We start from the raw sequence: 10064 nt of genomic DNA on the forward strand, positions 1-10064 counted from the left end.
GAGTTACGTGGTTCGGCCAAATTCCAGCCTACGTCCACAGGAGCAAGAGATTACTATGTACTGGGAAAAATACAGAGGAGGAGGAGGATACAATAATCACTCAACTCTCACTCAACTCTTAAAGTTCTCACTCTACACAATCTCTCTACTATCACATACACACTGATATATATATATATATATATATATTTATAGAAAGGAGGATCAAAAAGATTAAAGTTGGTAGGCTGCCAAGTTTTGACATTCTGGGCAGCCGGTGCCGACAAGGTTGAAATGGAGCTGCCACAGCAAAGATTGACAGAGGAGCAACCGGCACCGAAAATGTTGAAGGAGCAGCAGCCGACTGCTCTTGACTGGGTATGGTTTCATCATTAGTGACTTTTTAAAGTCATTCATTGACTCAATATAGCTTCTGAAAACATATATATCATGTGAAGAAGTTTAGTCCTAGTACCCTCTCCATCTGATTCTTTAGGCAAAAATTAATTCTTATGGAAAAAATTAATTCTTATATATATTGTACTTGTTATCTTCTTCACTGCTATGTACAATAAATTGAATGGTAATAACTTAATATGGTCTTAACAATCTACAAGCATAATTTCGGTTGGTTACCCCTCTTGATGAATTTCAAATAGAGAAGAGAATCCTCCATTTATGTTTAGAATTCCAAATCTCATCAATTTAGCAAGGGCTTTATGCAAAACTTATAGTACTTTCCTACAGCTGACTGGCTAAATACTTGGTTTTTTAATATTATAATTTTAATACCAAGAAAAGGAATCTCACTAGTTTGGGTGAAGTGTACAATTTGTTAGAGATAGTTGCCATTCTCTTATTATAATTATGGGCAACAAACAATATGAAGATTGGGGTATCCAAACTCAGGCATGTGTTTATATATACATGTATATACACCCACACATACTTTTATAGCATTCATTGGAGAATTTTTTTAGCAGGGATAAAAGAATATAATTTTGAGACAACATTCTTTTGTCTTCTCTCAGTGGAAATATTGTAATATCTTGTGAAGATGCACTTGTAACATTGTAGTTCCTCAAATGTTGCTTCTTACTTCTATGGTATAGGAAGTTGAGGAGTACTTTTCCGACTATATTGTTAATGACAGCTTAGGTACCATTGCAAATGCCCACACTGTATTTGCAGATAGGGAGCTCGAGAGAGCAATGAGCAATCCATGCCTTGAGCTTGCAGCGCTATTTTCAATTGCTGTTGACTTCCCAAAAACTGGTTGGCCTGCTGTAATACCATCTTATCTACATGTTAAAGAATATCCTGATTTCATGGAGAAGCCCAACAGACCCACCTGTGAATCCAATAGAGTGATTGAAAAGCTTTTTCGGGAGGTGAAAGATGAACTAGACAGAAGCTTTATGCAATCCTACCCTTGCGAAACGGCCAGGTGTTCTTATGACCCTAACATAGAATATGATGGGTTTGAAGATTACATTGCTGATGCATTTTATTACAAAAGAAATTATGATTTTAAGTTAAAATATAATAGATTATTATGGGATAAAAACAGAGGGTGAAATTATCAATGGGACTATTTTGAAAATGTCAAAATCCTTCAATAGGAGAAGTGACTTGGAATAAATTACTGTGGTTGTGAGGTCAAGGAAGCTAGGGCCTAGTTCAGTGTGTTGGGTTTTTGTGGAGCCTAGTTGTGTTAAATTTGGATGATGACCTGACCTTTCTTTAATGAGAGATTTCTATCCTAAGGCTTAGTCCATGGAGCAAAGGTTTAACAATTTTTTTGGGCCTGTTTTGTAGCCCATTCGGAATCCTGTGCGCACCATATAAAATGATTATTTTTGGGTGATTAGGGTATGCGGTTACACTGCACGAGAGAGCGAGAAGGAGAACATTGTACTGCTGCACTCTCTGTATTTTCTTCCTGATAATAGTGAAATCTCTGCAAAATTGCCGAACCGTGTAAATACTTTCTTATGCGTGTGATTGATTTTTATTTGGCGTGTATTCTTTCTCTATTTTGTTTCTAACAGGTTTTTGGAATTTTTTCTTAATTCCCAACAACTAGTGTTAGAGCCTAGGGTTAGGTTCAAGTGGGAGCAATGGCAGTGGAAGCAGGAAAGGCGTCTAGAATAGAAAAGTTTGATGGCACGGACTTTGGATTCTGGAGGATGCAAATCGAGGATAATCTCTATACGAAGAAGTTACATCTGCCGCTTCTAGGAGAAAAACCTGCTACTATGAAGCATGAGGAATGGACTCTCCTTGGTAGACTGGTACTGGGAGTTATAAGATTAACTCTGTCTAGGTCTATTGCACATAACGTTGTGAAGGAGAAGACTACGACAGATCTAATGAAGGCATGGTCCGGTATGTATGAAAAACCATCAGCAAATAACAAGGTACATCTGATGAAGAAATTGTTAATTTGAAGATGGCAGAGAATGCATTAGTAACACAACATCTGAATGAGTTTAATACTATCACAAATCATTTATTGTCTATAGAAATTGATTTTGATGATGAGATTTGTGCATTGATCGTTTTGGCCTCGTTGCCAAACAGTTGGGAGGCAATGAGGATGGCAGTACGCAACTCTACTGGAAAAGAAAAATTGAAGTATAATGATATACGAGATTTAATTCTGGCTGAGGAAATTCACAAAAGAGATGCCGGTGAAACCTCAGGATCTGGCTCTGCCCTAAACTTTGAGACAAGAGGCAGAGGTAATGACCGAAATTCAGATTAGGGTAGATCAAAATCTAGAAACTATAATCAAAGCAGAAGTAAATCTAGATCTGGCCAAAAGGGACAATGCTGGAACTGTGGGAAATCTAGATCTGGCCAAAAGGGACAATGCTGGAACTGTGGGAAAACGGGTCACTTTAGGAGACAATGCAAAAGCCTTAAAAAGAAGAAGGAGGATGATTCTACTAATGCTGTAACAGAAGAGGTACAGGATGCACAACTTCTTGCAGTAGACAATCCACTTGATGATTGGGTTTTGAACTTAGGAACTTTGTTTCATACCATTTCACACCATGAAATCATACAGAACTATGTAGCAGGAGATTTTGGTAAGGTGTATTTGGCTGATGGTACATCCTTGGATGTTGTGGGTATGGGAAACGTCTGGATGTCGTTGTCCAATGGGTCTGTTTGGTTACTAGAGAAGGTACGACATATTCTTGACCTAAGAAGGAATTTGATTTCTATCGGGCTGCTTGATGATGAAGGGCATGCAATGTTGTTTGCTGGTGGCACTTGGAAGGTTACAAAGGGAGCTAGAGTATTGGCTTGTGGAAAGAAATCTGGTGCTCTATACATGACCTCAAGTCCAAGAGAAATTTGGCTATTAGTGTTGGGATGAACAAAATAGGAAAATCATCAAAAGTAGAAATGTGATATTTAATGAACAAGTTATGTACAAGGACAGATCAACTGTAGTGTCAAATGTCATTGTGATAGATCAGACGAAATCTGAGTTTGTTAACCTAGATGAGTTGACTGAAAGTACTATCGAGGAAAGGGGTGAAGATGATAAGGAGAATGTAGAATCACAAGCGAATCAAAATACACCTGTAGCTATGGTCCATAGATCTTCTAAGACCATCAGACCTCCACAACGTTATTCACCTGCTCTAAATTATCTCATGTTAACTAATGGTGGTGAGCTAGAGTGTTAAGATGAAGCCTTGCAGGATGAAAGTTCTAGCAAGTGGGAGTTAGTCATGAAGGATGAGATGGATTCCTTGTTGGGGAATCAGACATGGGAATTGACTGAATTGCTAGTAGGGAAGAAGGCTTTTCACAACAAGTGGGTATACAGAATAAAGAACTAACATGATGGTAGAAAGTGCTACAAAGCCAGATTAGTTGTCAAAGGGTTCCAGAAAAAGGAGGGCATTGACTTCACAAAAATATTTTCTCCAGTTGTGAAGATGTCGACAATTAAACTGGTACTGGGAATGGTGGCTGCAGAAAATCTACATATTGAGCAGTTAGATGTGAAAACGACATTCCTTCATGGTGACTTGGAGGAAGACATCTACATAATTCAGCTAAAAGGGTTCGTTGCCAGGGACAAGAGAATTTAGTATGCAAACTGAGAAAAAGCTTGTATTGTCTAAAACAAGCTCCAAGATAGTGGTATAAGAAATTTGATAGTTTTATGCATAAAATTGGGTTCAAGAGACGTGAAGCTGATCACTGTTGTTATGTTAAGTTCTTTTACAATTCTTACATCATTTTATTGTTATATGTAGATGATATGCTCATTGCAGGGTCTAGCATTGAAGAGATTAATAATCTGAAGAGGCAATTGTCAAAACAGTTTGCAATGAAGGATTTAGGAGCTGCAAAGAAAATCCTTGAAATGAGAATCATTACAGACAAGGCTAATGGTACATTAAAGCTTTCACAGTCAGAGTATGTGAAGAAAATTCTTAGCAGGTTCAACATGAATGAAGATAAACCAGTGAGCACACCCTTGGGTAGTCATTTCAAACTAAGTAAGGAACAGTCACTGAAGACAGAAGAAGAAAGGGACCATATGAGCAAGGTGCCCTATGCTTAAGCTATTAGCAGCTTGATGCATGCTATGGTGTGTACAAGGCCAGACATTGCACATGCACTGAGAGTTGTGAACAGATTCATAAGTAGGCCAGGAAAGCAGCATTGGGAGGTAGTTAAGTGGATTTTGAGATATCTGAGGGGTTCATTAGATACATGCCTTTGCTTTACAAGTGTAAGTTTGAAACTGTAGGGTTATGTAGATGTTGATTTTTCTGGTGATAATGATAGTGGAAAGAGTACTACTGAGTTTGTATTTACTCTAGGTGGTACAGCTATATCTTGGACTTCAAATTTGCAAAAGATTATTACTTTGTCTACTATAGAAGCTGAGTATGTTGCAGCAACTGAAGCTGGAAAGGAGATGATTTGGCTACATGGTTTCTTAGATTAATTAGGTAAGAAGCAAAAGATGGGCATTCTACACAGTGATAGTCATAGTGCAATTTTTCTTACCAAAAATTCGGCTTTTCATTCAAAGTCGAAACATATATAGACAAAATACCACTTTATCCGTTACCTTGTTGAAGCTAAGCTAGTAATACTTGAGAAGATATGTGGATCTAAGAACTCGGCATACATGTTGACTAAGGGTGTTACTATTGAGAAGCTGAAGCTGTGTGCAGCTTCAGTTGGTCTTCTAGCTTGAGAACAAGAGGATGAGTTGCAGGGATGAGGGATTGTTCATTTGGAGGATTGTAGTCGATATTGGTGATTGAACTAGTCTCCAAGTTGGGGATTTGTTGGGCTTTTGTGGAGCCTAGTTGCGTTAAATTTGGATGATGACTCGACTTTTCTTTAATAAGAGATTTCTATCCTAAGGCTTAGTCCATGGTGCGAAGGCTTAAAATTTTTTTTGGGCCTGTTTTGTAGCCCATTCGGAACCCTGTGCGCAACATATAAAATGATTATTTTTGGGTGATTAGGATATGTGGTTAAACTTCGTGAAATAGTGAGAGGGAGAGCATTGTACTGCTGCACTCTCTATATTTTTTTCTTGATAATAGTGAAATCCCTACAACTTCGTGGACGTAGGTAAAATTTTCGAACCATGTAAATACTGTCTTGTGCGTGTGATTGATTTTTCTTTGGCGTGTATTTTTTCTCTATTTTGTTTCTCACAGGTTTCGGGAATTTGTTCTTAATTCCCAACATAGTGAGTAGGGAAGTAGGTTGGATTTTGGAGAGGATGATGAATATGCTAAAGCATCAGCTTGGTATTATGTCACATATCATTCTAGTTATTGGGGTTGCTACAATGAGGAAATGAATGGAGGTTATTTCTTCAGTTTTCCATGGTGCGTCTACGCATCAAGAGGGATATGATGAGTATCCGAAGGGCTCTAAAGTCGTCATCACTAACGTGCCAGTTTGATCATCGATTAAGTTTGAATTAAATTACTCTATTGTACTTAAGATGTGTAAATATAAATTAAGCTCTCTGATTTTCAAGAGTGCTTTCTAAGCACGTGAATATCTAGAAATAGCTGAACATATGATGGCCTTAACTTCCCAACGTTTTGTTTGTTGACAGTTGTATATATACTCATATTTATTGATGTAGAAGTGTTATGCTAATTCGTACTGGAAAATAACAGGTCTATGGTTCCTGCAGAGTCCTGATTTTCCTCATGTATTCATTTGATCTTGTTTTAATGAAAAAATTGTATGGAGTTGCTACCTTATTTTCCAATGCATCATTCCTTGCACTAGTTGGTTCAAAGTTTACCTAAACCATATAGAATCATCTTCATCGACTTGGTGCCATCTTTGCCTCTATTGGGGCCAATGCAACTTCAGAAGCACAACATCTCATCTCTTTGCTCTCTCCTGATGGTCTATTGGGATGACCTGCACAAAAGTTATTGGTATTCTTTTTGGGAACATGAACTTCAGCATGTGTATTTGAATTTAGAGAGTGCAAACACAAATACATCATTGGGATTTTAGCTTTTGAAGTGTACATTTAGCTTTGAGTAAAGTCAAATTACGATATTGGTTTGAAATGCAAATTCAAACATATACATGACAGAAATTCCCCTTATAGGTCTTCATAACTAAATTTTCTCCCCTCAAATCTCAGTCTCTTTAGTTGGAGTTCCATTTGATACAACCCCAGGTGCATATTAATGTGATCTTCCTCCTCCTCCTCCTCCTCCTCCTCCTCTCTCTCTCTCTCTCTCTCCCTCTCTCTCTCTCTCTCTCTCTCTCTCTCTCTCTCTCTCTCTCTCTCTCTCTCTCAACTGATCATGATCCTATGATTTACAAGCTTATTTTCTCATTCAGACCAAAGCCATCACATCCTACTCTCTCTGCCCCTCAACTGATCATGATCCTTTATGATTTACAAGCTTCTTTTCTCATTCAGACCAAAGCCATCACATCCTACTCTCTCTCTCTCTCTCTCTCTCTCTCTCTCTCCTCTCTCTCTCTCTCTCTCTCTCTCTCTCTCTTTCAACTGATCATGATCCTAAGCTGCTCATCTGACTGCAAGATCTGGTATGTTCTATAGTGTAAGCATCTTTTGCAATGGCTACTACACATTAGTTTTCGTGGCAATTAGGTTGAAAGAATTTTTGATTTCATATGTCAAGTTGGTACATTTTTGCAAGTTTTTATTACTACATTTGCAAGCTTTAATTGTCTTTAATAAATATTATTTTCATATTGTTTTTATCCGGCTATTTCGATCATTGGATGCCAAGTGCTATGTGGTACAGGTTTATTATCTTAATTGAAAGCAACTTTGACATGAAAATTATTCAACTAGACTTGGTGTCTTAGGGTCCGTTTGGTATTACTATTAAAAATTATGAAAACAAAAACTAAAAACCATAAACAGAAACAAAATCTAAAACCAACAACTTATGTAAAGTTAAAAACAAGCTAAAATTTTAATTAAAAAATTCTTATATTTGCGTTTAGTTCAAATAATATTTTTAAAAATATGATTAAAATAATAAAAATTAAAAAAATACTATAGTAATAATAAAAAATATTATAATTATTCTACTTATATATATATATATATATATAGATATTCTAAATTCACTTTCTAATAACAATCTTATTGTACAAGAAAAGTGAAAAATAGTAAAAATATTTTGTAATTGACTAATATTATTTTTTTAATTTTTAAAAATTATTGGTATTTTTATTTTAATTTTATTTAAATTCATATGATGATTTTATTTTAATTCTAATTAAAACTATGTATAAAATGAATGATTTAATTGAAAAAAAATTATTTCAAGATATTTAAATTTTCTGGTAATAGGTTGCCAAAATAATTGAAAACCATAATCGAAATAGAAAACTCTCAATATAAAAAACAAACATTTTAAAAATTTGTTTCTTCGTTATATAAAAATGAAAATAGAATTTAAAAAACAACGATGCCAAACATGCCCCTACTTCATCGAAATTATTGGTTTGATGATGTTCCACAAAAAAGACTAACTTTTGAGCATGGATAAGCATGGTAAGTATTTTTTGTGCAACTTTTTAGTACTAAAATCTAAATCATGTTTTTTTTTTTGGCATGCGTTTCTTTTGTTGTTATTCTTTCTAGAATTTAAGCACTTAACTTTGAGTCTAAGCCAAATTGTAACTAGCTAGATGTAGCACCAATGTTGTAATCCCAAAGAACAATAATATTGTTGTACCTATAATGTTATAGATAATCTAGAATCCAAATGGCTACTTATATAATTCCATTTCTATTTATAGATTTGACAAAATTGAGGCCTTAATTGTTGAATAAATTGAAGAGGAGTCTTTGTGGGGTTTTGAGGAAGCGTTACTATGATATGAAAAACTTTTGTTACTTAAAATTTGTGCTCATGATTGCTTTGCTGCTATTTTGGATTAAGATACTGATGGGTGGAGGGGACACTCAGACACTGGTTGTGAGTGAAACTCAATGAGTATTTGCACAATAAACACTATAAATTTATTTCAAAAACTGAATTACAGAGGAATCAAAATTGCTCTTGCTCACTAGCTATTCACCCTCTCAACACCACATACTACATTGCACACACACACTTCTATTTATAGCAGATACTAAACCAAAATAATCAACAAATGCAGCTGGTAGGTGAGGTTGGTGATCAACAGAAGTGGCTGGTCGGCAGCCATCATCAACCATTGCTGCCACCGTCCACCGTCAAGTTTATTCTTTCAAAATCCCCCTTTAAACTTGACTCTCCTAACTTTGTCATTCCGAGCATTGTATAAAGTCTTGCAAAAATATCATGCCGGAGTGGCTTTGTGAAAATATCAGCAATCTGACCATACGTTCTGCACGATATCAATTATACTTCTTTCTTCCTGACATGCACCCTGATAAAATGATACCGAATATCAATATGTTTGCTTCTTTCATGATAAATTGGATTTTTCGCAAGTACAATCGTTGATCAGTTGTCAATGTAGACTTCTGTGGGGTTATCTTGAATAAATCCCAGATACCTCAGTACATTCATAATCCATATACCATGACAAACAGCTGAGCTGGCAGCGACATACTCAGCTTCACATGATGACAACGTTACTATGGGTTGCTTATTTGAAGACCATGTAAACGTTGTATCTCCCATGAAAAATGTGAATCCTATCGTGCATTTTTCTTTCATCAAGATCTCTTCCCCAATCGCTATCTGAATAGCCGATAAGTTTGCAATCACCTATTGATGAATAGAACATACCATCGGTGATGGTACCCTTAACATATTGGAGTATCCTTTTTGCCGCATTCAGGTGAGACTAATCAGGAGTCTCCATGTACCTACTGACAAGCCCAACTCCATAGAGTATGTCTGGTCTGGTGCACATCAAATACCTCAAGATTCCAACCATACTCTTAAAATATGTGGGGTCAACATCTCCTTCCTCATTCTTTCTCAATTCCAATCCTGTTTCAACTGGAGTTGTCACAGGGTTGCATTTGTCCATCCCAAACTTCTTCAGTACTTCTTTTTCATAGTGGCTTTGGGAGATGAAGATTCCCTTCTTGCTTTGCATGACTTCTATGCTAAGGAAATGAGTCATCTGACCAATATCCATTATTTCGAATTCTTTGACCATGCTCCTCTTGAAAGTGACAAACATATCTGGATTGTTGCCGGTGAAGATCAGATCATCAACATATGGGCAAGCTATTCAGTATGCTTCTGTCTGTCTCCATCTTCATGTATAGCACATGCTCATAGGGACACTTCTCAAATCCATTCTTTTGGAAGTAATCATTTATCCTCATGTTCCACGCACGAGGTGCTTGCTTCAAGCCATAAAGTGATTTCTTCAACTTGTACACTCTATTTTCTTTGCCCATCTTCACATATCCAGGTAGTTGATCGATATAGATCTCTACTTCTAGAAAGCCGTTCAGAAATGCTGATTTCACATCTAATTGGTAAATCTTCCATCCATTTAGTACTGATAGTGAAATTAGTAATCTTATGGTATCAAGCCTAGCAACCGGAGCAAAGATT

At 36.4% G+C, this 10064-nt stretch overlaps 1 pseudogene; it reads left to right on the plus strand.

The window, feature by feature from the left end:
- Positions 1-273: 273 nt before the first annotated feature.
- Positions 274-1620, plus strand: LOC131153815 (RNA-dependent RNA polymerase 1-like; annotated as a pseudogene).
- Positions 1621-10064: the final 8444 nt, after the last annotated feature.

Source organism: Malania oleifera, chromosome 4 (assembly GCF_029873635.1).
Source record: "Malania oleifera isolate guangnan ecotype guangnan chromosome 4, ASM2987363v1, whole genome shotgun sequence".
NCBI classification, from domain to species: domain Eukaryota; kingdom Viridiplantae; phylum Streptophyta; class Magnoliopsida; order Santalales; family Ximeniaceae; genus Malania; species Malania oleifera.